This window comes from Nannobrachium achirus (assembly GCF_963921795.1).
Source record: "Nannobrachium achirus genome assembly, chromosome: 9".
In the NCBI taxonomy this organism is placed as follows: Eukaryota; Metazoa; Chordata; class Actinopteri; order Myctophiformes; family Myctophidae; genus Nannobrachium; species Nannobrachium achirus.
In genome coordinates this window covers 1826078-1834467 of record NC_137818.1, presented here as the reverse complement: position 1 = coordinate 1834467, position 8390 = coordinate 1826078, and positions in this window count along the sequence as shown.

The window sequence follows — 8390 nt, the reverse complement described above, 5'->3', positions numbered from 1 at the left end:
AACAACATGAATTAATTAGTGAAAAACTGTACGTACATTAGAATGATCAGCTGATCCACAGTGTGTGGTTTAAAGTTGAGAGGATATTAATCACTCACTGCCTCGGCCTGATGGCCTCATAAGTCTAGTATCTCCCCCAGTGCATAGGGATATCCCTTTGGTCTAGTGGTTATAGGTTATTAGACATTGACACGGGAGACCCGGGTTTGAATCCCAGTCGTCACACATTCAAGTTCAGGAGAGTTCGGAACAAAGGCGATTCTCTTGAACGCTGCCTTCAGGTATGGCATGGAAAGGAAAGGGAGGAACTTGCATTTATTTTACCATACCTTAGCTTTGGCTGAACTGACGCCACTGGATATTCCCAAACTTACAATAAAGCAAAAGTAAATGAATTTAAATGTGAGTTCAGTTTAAAACTCACCTTGTAGGATGACTGAACACACTCTGGTCCTCTTTATAAACTCACCATGTAGGATGACTGAACACACTCTGGTCCTCTTTATAAACTCACCATGTAGGATGTCTGAACACACTCTGGTCCTCTTTATAAACTCACCATGTAGGATGTCTGAACACACTCTGGTCCTCTTTATAAACTCACCATGTAGGATGTCTGAACACACTCTGGTCCTCTTTATAAACTCACCATGTAGGATGTCTGAACACACTCTGGTCCTCTTTATAAACTCACCATGTAGGATGTCTGAACACACTCTGGTCCTCTTTATAAACTCACCATGTAGGATGTCTGAACACACTCTGGTCCTCTTTATAAACTCACCATGTAGGATGTCTGAACACACTCTGGTCCTCTTTATAAACTCACCATGTAGGATGACTGAACACACTCTGGTCCTCTTTATAAACTCACCATGTAGGATGACTGAACACACTCTGGTCCTCTTTATAAACTCACCATGTAGGATGACTGAACACACTCTGGTCCTCTTTATAAACTCACCATGTAGGATGACTGAACACACTCTGGTCCTCTTTATAAACTCACCATGTAGGGATGTCTGAACACACTCTGGTCCTCTTTATAAACTCACCATGTAGGATGACTGAACACACTCTGGTCCTCTTTATAAACTCACCATGTAGGGTGGCTGAACACACTCTGGTCCTCTTTATAAACTCACCATGTAGGATGGCTGAACACACTATGGTCCTCTTTATAAACTCACCATGTAGGATGACTGAACACACTCTGGTCCTCTTTATAAACTCACCTTGTAGGATGACTGAACACACTCTGGTCCTCTTTATAAACTCACCTTGTAGGGATGGCGTCCATGTAGGGAGGACCTCTTTATAAACTCACCTTGTAGGGATGGCGTCCATGTAGGGAGGTCCTCTTTATAAACTCACCTTGTAGGGATGGCGTCCATGTAGGGAGGTCCTCTTCATGAGCTTCACCTCTTTTACACTGAGAAACACATGAATCATTATCAGTAAAACATCAAACCTGACATTCCCTTACATTACACTAACTAGCCCTTACCCGTTCAAAGATATGAGCTCCAAAATGATGTGCAGTGTGTGGGTTATGGGATGTGCACTGTGCACACAGTATATGAGGGATGGAAAGTAACTTTAACTGGTGCTTGCATGATGTAGGAGCATCAATGTAAGAAACCCTTTCGTTTAATGGCTACAGAGATACTGTTCCCCCCCCCAGCCCGCCCGCCCACCCGCCTGCACACACACCCGCCTGCCTGCACACACACACACACACACACACACACACACACACACACACACACACACACACACACACACACACACACACACAGAGCTGGTTAAACATTTTGCCTCATCTATTTTGCAGAATAGATGTGCCTCATGCTAGATGCAGAATAGATAGTAGATACACCATAAAAATGCTAATATACAGCATACGATTTGTGAAAGTGACAAACGGGCTTCACAATTATGTCAGGTGTGTTCATATGCTTATGGTGATGCGATTTCAGATCAATTGCTCCAGCCACCGAGGAGAAACGCTGTGACAGACAGACACTCACTCACTCAGACATTCGCAAAATTATAGTATAGATATGTTGAAACAGAAAAAAACATCGGCTGTGAGAACAAACTAGCTGCAAATTGCAACACTAGATTTTTCTTTTAATCTGATGAATCTAGGGTTGCAATACCTCCCATAGGCAGCCAATGCATCAAAACAGTTTTTTGCTATCTGATTGTATTAAACGGCATCAAACTCACCAATATTGGGACTGTATGGAAAGCCCGGAGTATCCTCTTACTATCTGCAAAGTGTTTGTTTCATAAAAATCCACCGTTGATATGTTTAGGAGCTACTTTCTATCAAGAAATTGGCTTCGGGTGATTATATGTTTGGAAGTGCTTGTGGGAAGTCACCAGCGGTCCTTTGTACCAGCTGGTTCTAAATGTCACATAATGCATGAGGCAGCGGGACGCTGCTGTAATAGAAGACGAGCGCTTCCGAAGTTCAACACTTAGAAAATAAACCATGTCTGCTCGGATTTCTTGACAGAAAGTAGCTCATAACATGTCTAGGGTGGAGTTTTATGAAAGTTTTTTGCAGATAGAAAGAGGATACTCCGAGCTTTCCATAGAGCCCCAATGAGTTTGACGTCGTTTAATACAATCAGAAAGCAAAAAGCTGTTTTGATCCATTGGATCCCTATGGGAGGTATTGCAACCCTAGATTCATCTGATTAAAATAAAATCTAGTGTAACCTTTTCAGGCTGCGACCCCCAATATAATCATATTTTAACTGGGGACCCCCCCAATCTGACGAGCACTAAGAGTTGAGGCATTACATTTTGTACAACATGGTTCTATTGTGAAAATAGCAGATCTACATGCTCGCAACGCCTTGCGTTTTCAGCCTCTAATATTTGACAATTTGGCCAATGTTTAATGTGTCATTTTAGAGGTATTAAAAAGTCCTTCAATTGTCACTTTAGATATGTGCAGATACCCTCTATACAATAAACTTTATGTTGGTTAGTTTACTGTTGAGTGAGAAAACAATGTTGCACATTACGTTAATCATCTGCGTATTTTGGATTCATGTCAATTTGTGTTTTCAGATATTTAACCACTTGAACCGTCAATACTTAATAAACTTGACCTTTCACTCTGTACTTAGTCTGCTCTTTTTCCCCTCTACACCAAAGCTCTTTGCCAAAAATAGCCGATCTTCAAGCTCACAACGCCTCGCGCTGCGAGGCGTTGTGAGCTTGTAGATCTGCTATTTTTGGCTAAAGTTCTCAGAACACTAGGGTTCAAGTGGTTAATATAAAAACGAGAACAAAGTTTCTATCACACAGTGGTTTGGAGGACCCCCTGTAGTAACTCTAAGGGCCCCCTAGGGGGTCCCGGACCCCCTGTTGAAGACCCCTGCTCTAGACTGCATCAAGAATGTGCTTCCAAGTGTATCTGAAAATGTACCATCATTAAAGCATAGCATCTGATAAGCATAGCACCTGGATAATCTCTTCATAGAATCCTCCACATCACCATGACAGCATCTTTACCAACATGATCTCTGCAGAGAATCTCCTGCTATTTTGTTTCAGTGAATCCTCCATATCAGTATATGAGTAGCCTATAGAGTATAGAGTAGGCTATAAAGTAGGCCTACAGTGAATATGGTATAATGAATCCTCACAGGTTGTTTGTTTTCATTCAATACTCCCCAGACTCTACTGTGTGACCATTGACTCCCATACAGGTGGACCTCTTAAAGTCACAGACACACAGTGGGCTGAACTGTAGGCTTATCTATCTATCTATATTTGCCTCTGGCTAAAGTGACAGTGCCACACAGTGGAGTGTATGTGTAACTGCAGGCATATTTGCCACTGGGTTACATAACATAAATAATTAAATATGCAACCAATGAACAGTATTAACAAGAGATTATGAATAAATCATAAATACAACTACATTGTATTCACTGGAACACAGATTATTGTTATTTTACATTTCCTGTACAGTAACTCACCATAAATATGTATAAATGTAGATTTCGGACACATATTTATATTAAATAAGTATAGAAATGTAGATTCCATACACAGACTAATTCCAGATAATATCTATGCAGTGATAAACCCATCAAGGCCAGTCAAACATACATTTTAGTCGACTAAATTATATGTCTAAAATGTGACTAAAACTAAATGGAATTTTTATTAAAAGAACTATGACTAAAACGACACAGAAATGGTTCAGAACATTGATGTTCTCCTGATCTGTTCAGGTTGATCAGTATGGATCAGATCATTAAATGGTTCAGAACATTGATGTTCTCCTGTTCAGGTTGATCAGTATGGATCAGAACATTAAATGGTTCAGAACATTGATGTTCTCCTGGCTCTGTTCAGGTTGATCAGTATGGATCAGATCATTAAATGGTTCAGAACATTGATGTTCTCCTGTTCAGGTTGATCAGTATGGATCAGATCATTAAATGGTTCAGAACATTGATGTTCTCCTGCTCTGTTCAGGTTGATCATTATGGATCAGATCATTAAATGGTTCAGAACATTGATGTTCTCCTGTTCAGGTTGATCAGTATGGATCAGATCATTAAATGGTTCAGAACATTGATGTTCTCCTGCTCTGTTCAGGTTGATCAGTATGGATCAGATCATTAAATGGTTCAGAACATTGATGTTCTCCTGTTCAGGTTGATCAGTATGGATCAGATCATTAAATGGTTCAGAACATTGATGTTCTCCTGCTCTGTTCAGGTTGATCATTATGGATAAGATCATTTAATGGTTCAGAACATTGATGTTCTCCTGTTCAGGTTGATCAGTATGGATCAGATCATTAAATGGTTCAGAACATTGATGTTCTCCTGCTCTGTTCAGGTTGATCAGTATGGATCAGATCATTAAATGGTTCAGAACATTGATGTTCTCCTGTTCAGGTTGATCAGTGTGGATCAGATCATTAAATGGTTCAGAACATTGATGTTCTCCTGCTCTGTTCAGGTTGATCAGTATGGATCAGATCATTAAATGGTTCAGAACATTGATGTTCTCCTGCTCTGTTCAGGTTGATCAGTATGGATCAGATCATTAAATGGTTCAGAACATTGATGTTCTCCTGCTCTGTTCAGGTTGATCAGTATAGATCAGATCATTAAATGGTTCAGAACATTGATGTTCTCCTGGCTCTGTTCAGGTTGATCAGTATAGATCAGATCATTAAGGATGCTCGCCTTTAGTGCTGTCTCCTCACAGCTAGAAGGTCCTGGGTTTGATTCCCACCGGAGGACACTGTGGGCGTGTTCTCTCCTCCACGTCATCAGCGCCCACACCCTAGTTGGGGTTGGCAAAAGGGCCTTTCTGTGTCGAGTTTGCATGTTCTCCCCGTGTCTCCTAGGGTTGATACCCTCACAAAAACATGCAGTAATCCTGGTCTCTATACTGCCTCCCCCTGGCCAGCCGGGGCGCCTGATGGAGGGGAAAGGAACTGGTTGGAATAACGTGTTCCTTCCACGCGCTACTGTACGTCCAACCGGGGAAACTCCTCCCTGTCGGGTGATAATAAGCAACTTGGACTCCTCGTGCATAGAAGAAAGCATGAGGTCAGTCTGTTGCTCTCCCCAGGTTGGCAGAGGGAGAGCAGAGCCCAGGATTACATTAGACAATTGACACCATGTGAAAAATGGGTTCCAAAATCATGGGATCAAAAATTTTGAAAAAAGGAAGTAAAGGACGACTGAGAAGACCTCGTTAAAGTACAGTATGTTTATTTTTTGATACAATTTTTTTTGGGCAGTAAAACAAGCGCACACGCCTGTTTCTTTTACCTCTGTACATTGTTTTTACAGTCGATAATGTTAAAACATGTGTATCACCTAGTAGACTAAAACAGTGATGATGTTAAACATCACCTAGTAGACTAAAACAGTGAGTTCAATCTCATGAACAAACAAAGTTACAAGAAATTAAAAGAACACCAAATTCCATTCATATATTTTTTTTAAAAGACAATACAAAATCCAGACATTTCTTTATACATGAGCAATAACAATTCAAGTGCAAATATCATTATCAACCCTATGATACATCATATCATTATCAACCCTATGATACATCATAGCAAACTCTTGTTAAAAAATAAAAGGCAACAACAGGCTACAGAGCATCGGCACAGCAGCCATGTTGGAAAGACTTTGGGCCTCCTCCGCACACAGGACCGTTACCTTTCTGTCCGTTTGCTGCATGATTAAAACACATTGTATTTGGTGTGCAAGGCTGTGAGGAATCCACACTGCGGATCCCAAAAGGAGTCATAAAAGGAGTCAATGAGTTTTTACCGGATGCGACAAGACGCACAAATCTAACTGGGTTCGATCATGAAAAAAAAAATCCGCAAAGCCGCAGCCACACTTACTTCCTTCACAGGTCTTAACAATGATACTAATGAAGGCTCTGTTCCATTCTGCTCAAACAGAGTCAGTGTTACCAATGATACTAATGAAGGCTCTGTTCCATTCTGCTCAAACAGAGTCAGTGTTACCAATGATACTAATGAAAGCTCTGTTCCATTCTGCTCAAACAGAGTCAGTGTTACCAATGATACTAATGAAGGCTCTGTTCCATTCTGCTCAAACAGAGTCAGAGTTACCAATGATACTAATGAAGGCTCTGTTCCATTCTGCTCAAACAGAGTCAGTGTTACCGATGATACTAATGAAGGCTCTGTTCCATTCTGCTCAAACAGAGTCAGTGTTACCAATGATACTAATGAAGGCTCTGTTCCATTCTGCTCAAACAGAGTCAGTGTTACCAATGATACTAATGAAGGCTCTGTTCCATTCTGCTCAGAGTCAGTGTTACCAATGATACTAATGAAGGCTCTGTTCCATTCTGCTCAAACAGAGTCAGTGTTACCAATGATACTAATGAAGGCTCTGTTCCATTCTGCTCAGAGTCAGTGTTACCAATGATACTAATGAAGGCTCTGTTCCATTCTGCTCAGAGTCAGTGTTACCAATGATACTAATGAAGGCTCTGTTCCATTCTGCTCAAACAGAGTCAGTGTTACCAATGATACTAATGAAGGCTCTGTTCCATTCTGCTCAAACAGAGTCAGTGTTACCAATGATACTAATGAAGGCTCTGTTCCATTCTGCTCAAACAGAGTCAGTGTTACCAATGATACTAATGAAGGCTCTGTTCCATTCTGCTCAAACAGAGTCAGAGTTACCAATGATACTAATGAAGGCTCTGTTCCATTCTGCTCAAACAGAGTCAGTGTTACCGATGATACTAATGAAGGCTCTGTTCCATTCTGCTCAAACAGAGTCAGTGTTACCAATGATACTAATGAAGGCTCTGTTCCATTCTGCTCAAACAGAGTCAGTGTTACCAATGATACTAATGAAGGCTCTGTTCCATTCTGCTCAGAGTCAGTGTTACCAATGATACTAATGAAGGCTCTGTTCCATTCTGCTCAAACAGAGTCAGTGTTACCAATGATACTAATGAAGGCTCTGTTCCATTCTGCTCAGAGTCAGTGTTACCAATGATACTAATGAAGGCTCTGTTCCATTCTGCTCAGAGTCAGTGTTACCAATGATACTAATGAAGGCTCTGTTCCATTCTGCTCAAACAGAGTCAGGGTGATGACATTGTGTCATGTTTGCTCACTGGAAACACTCTGCTACACCAGGGGGTCTCAAAGTGTCCTCGAGGGGGACTTTTTAAGCCTTCTTTAGAATCATTGTTAACACCTGTGAAAAAAGTAAAGAAGAGGTCCAATTTCTCTCCAAAATGGCTGCTATGCATATAGAGCCTGTTCAAAACGACATCAATAAGGACAGGATTGGGGGAAGGGGAGGGGGACTATGACTGTTGTAAGCCTGACACTGAGTTTCCATTATGCAATGAAATTCAATCTGAAAGACCTCTCAGTGCATCTGTTTTCTGAGATGTGGAGTGGAGGATGTTTCCAACTAACGCTAGTCTACCATACCAGTGGAGGGGAGGACGTTTCCAACTAACGCTAGTCTACCATACCAGTGGAGGGGAGGACGTTTCCAACTAACACTAGTCTACCATACCAGTGGAGGGGAGGATGTTTCCAACTAACGCTAGTCTACCATACCAGTGGAGGGGAGGACGTTTCCAACTAACGCTAGTCTACCATACCAGTGGAGGGGAGGATGTTTCCAACTAACGCTAGTCTACCATACCAGTGGAGGGGAGGACGTTTCCAACTAACGCTAGTCTACCATACCAGTGGAGGGGAGGATGTTTCCAACTAACGCTAGTCTACCATACCAGTGGAGGGGAGGATGTTTCCAACTAACGCTAGTCTACCATACCAGTGGAGGGGAGGACGTTTCCAACTAACGCTAGTCTACCAT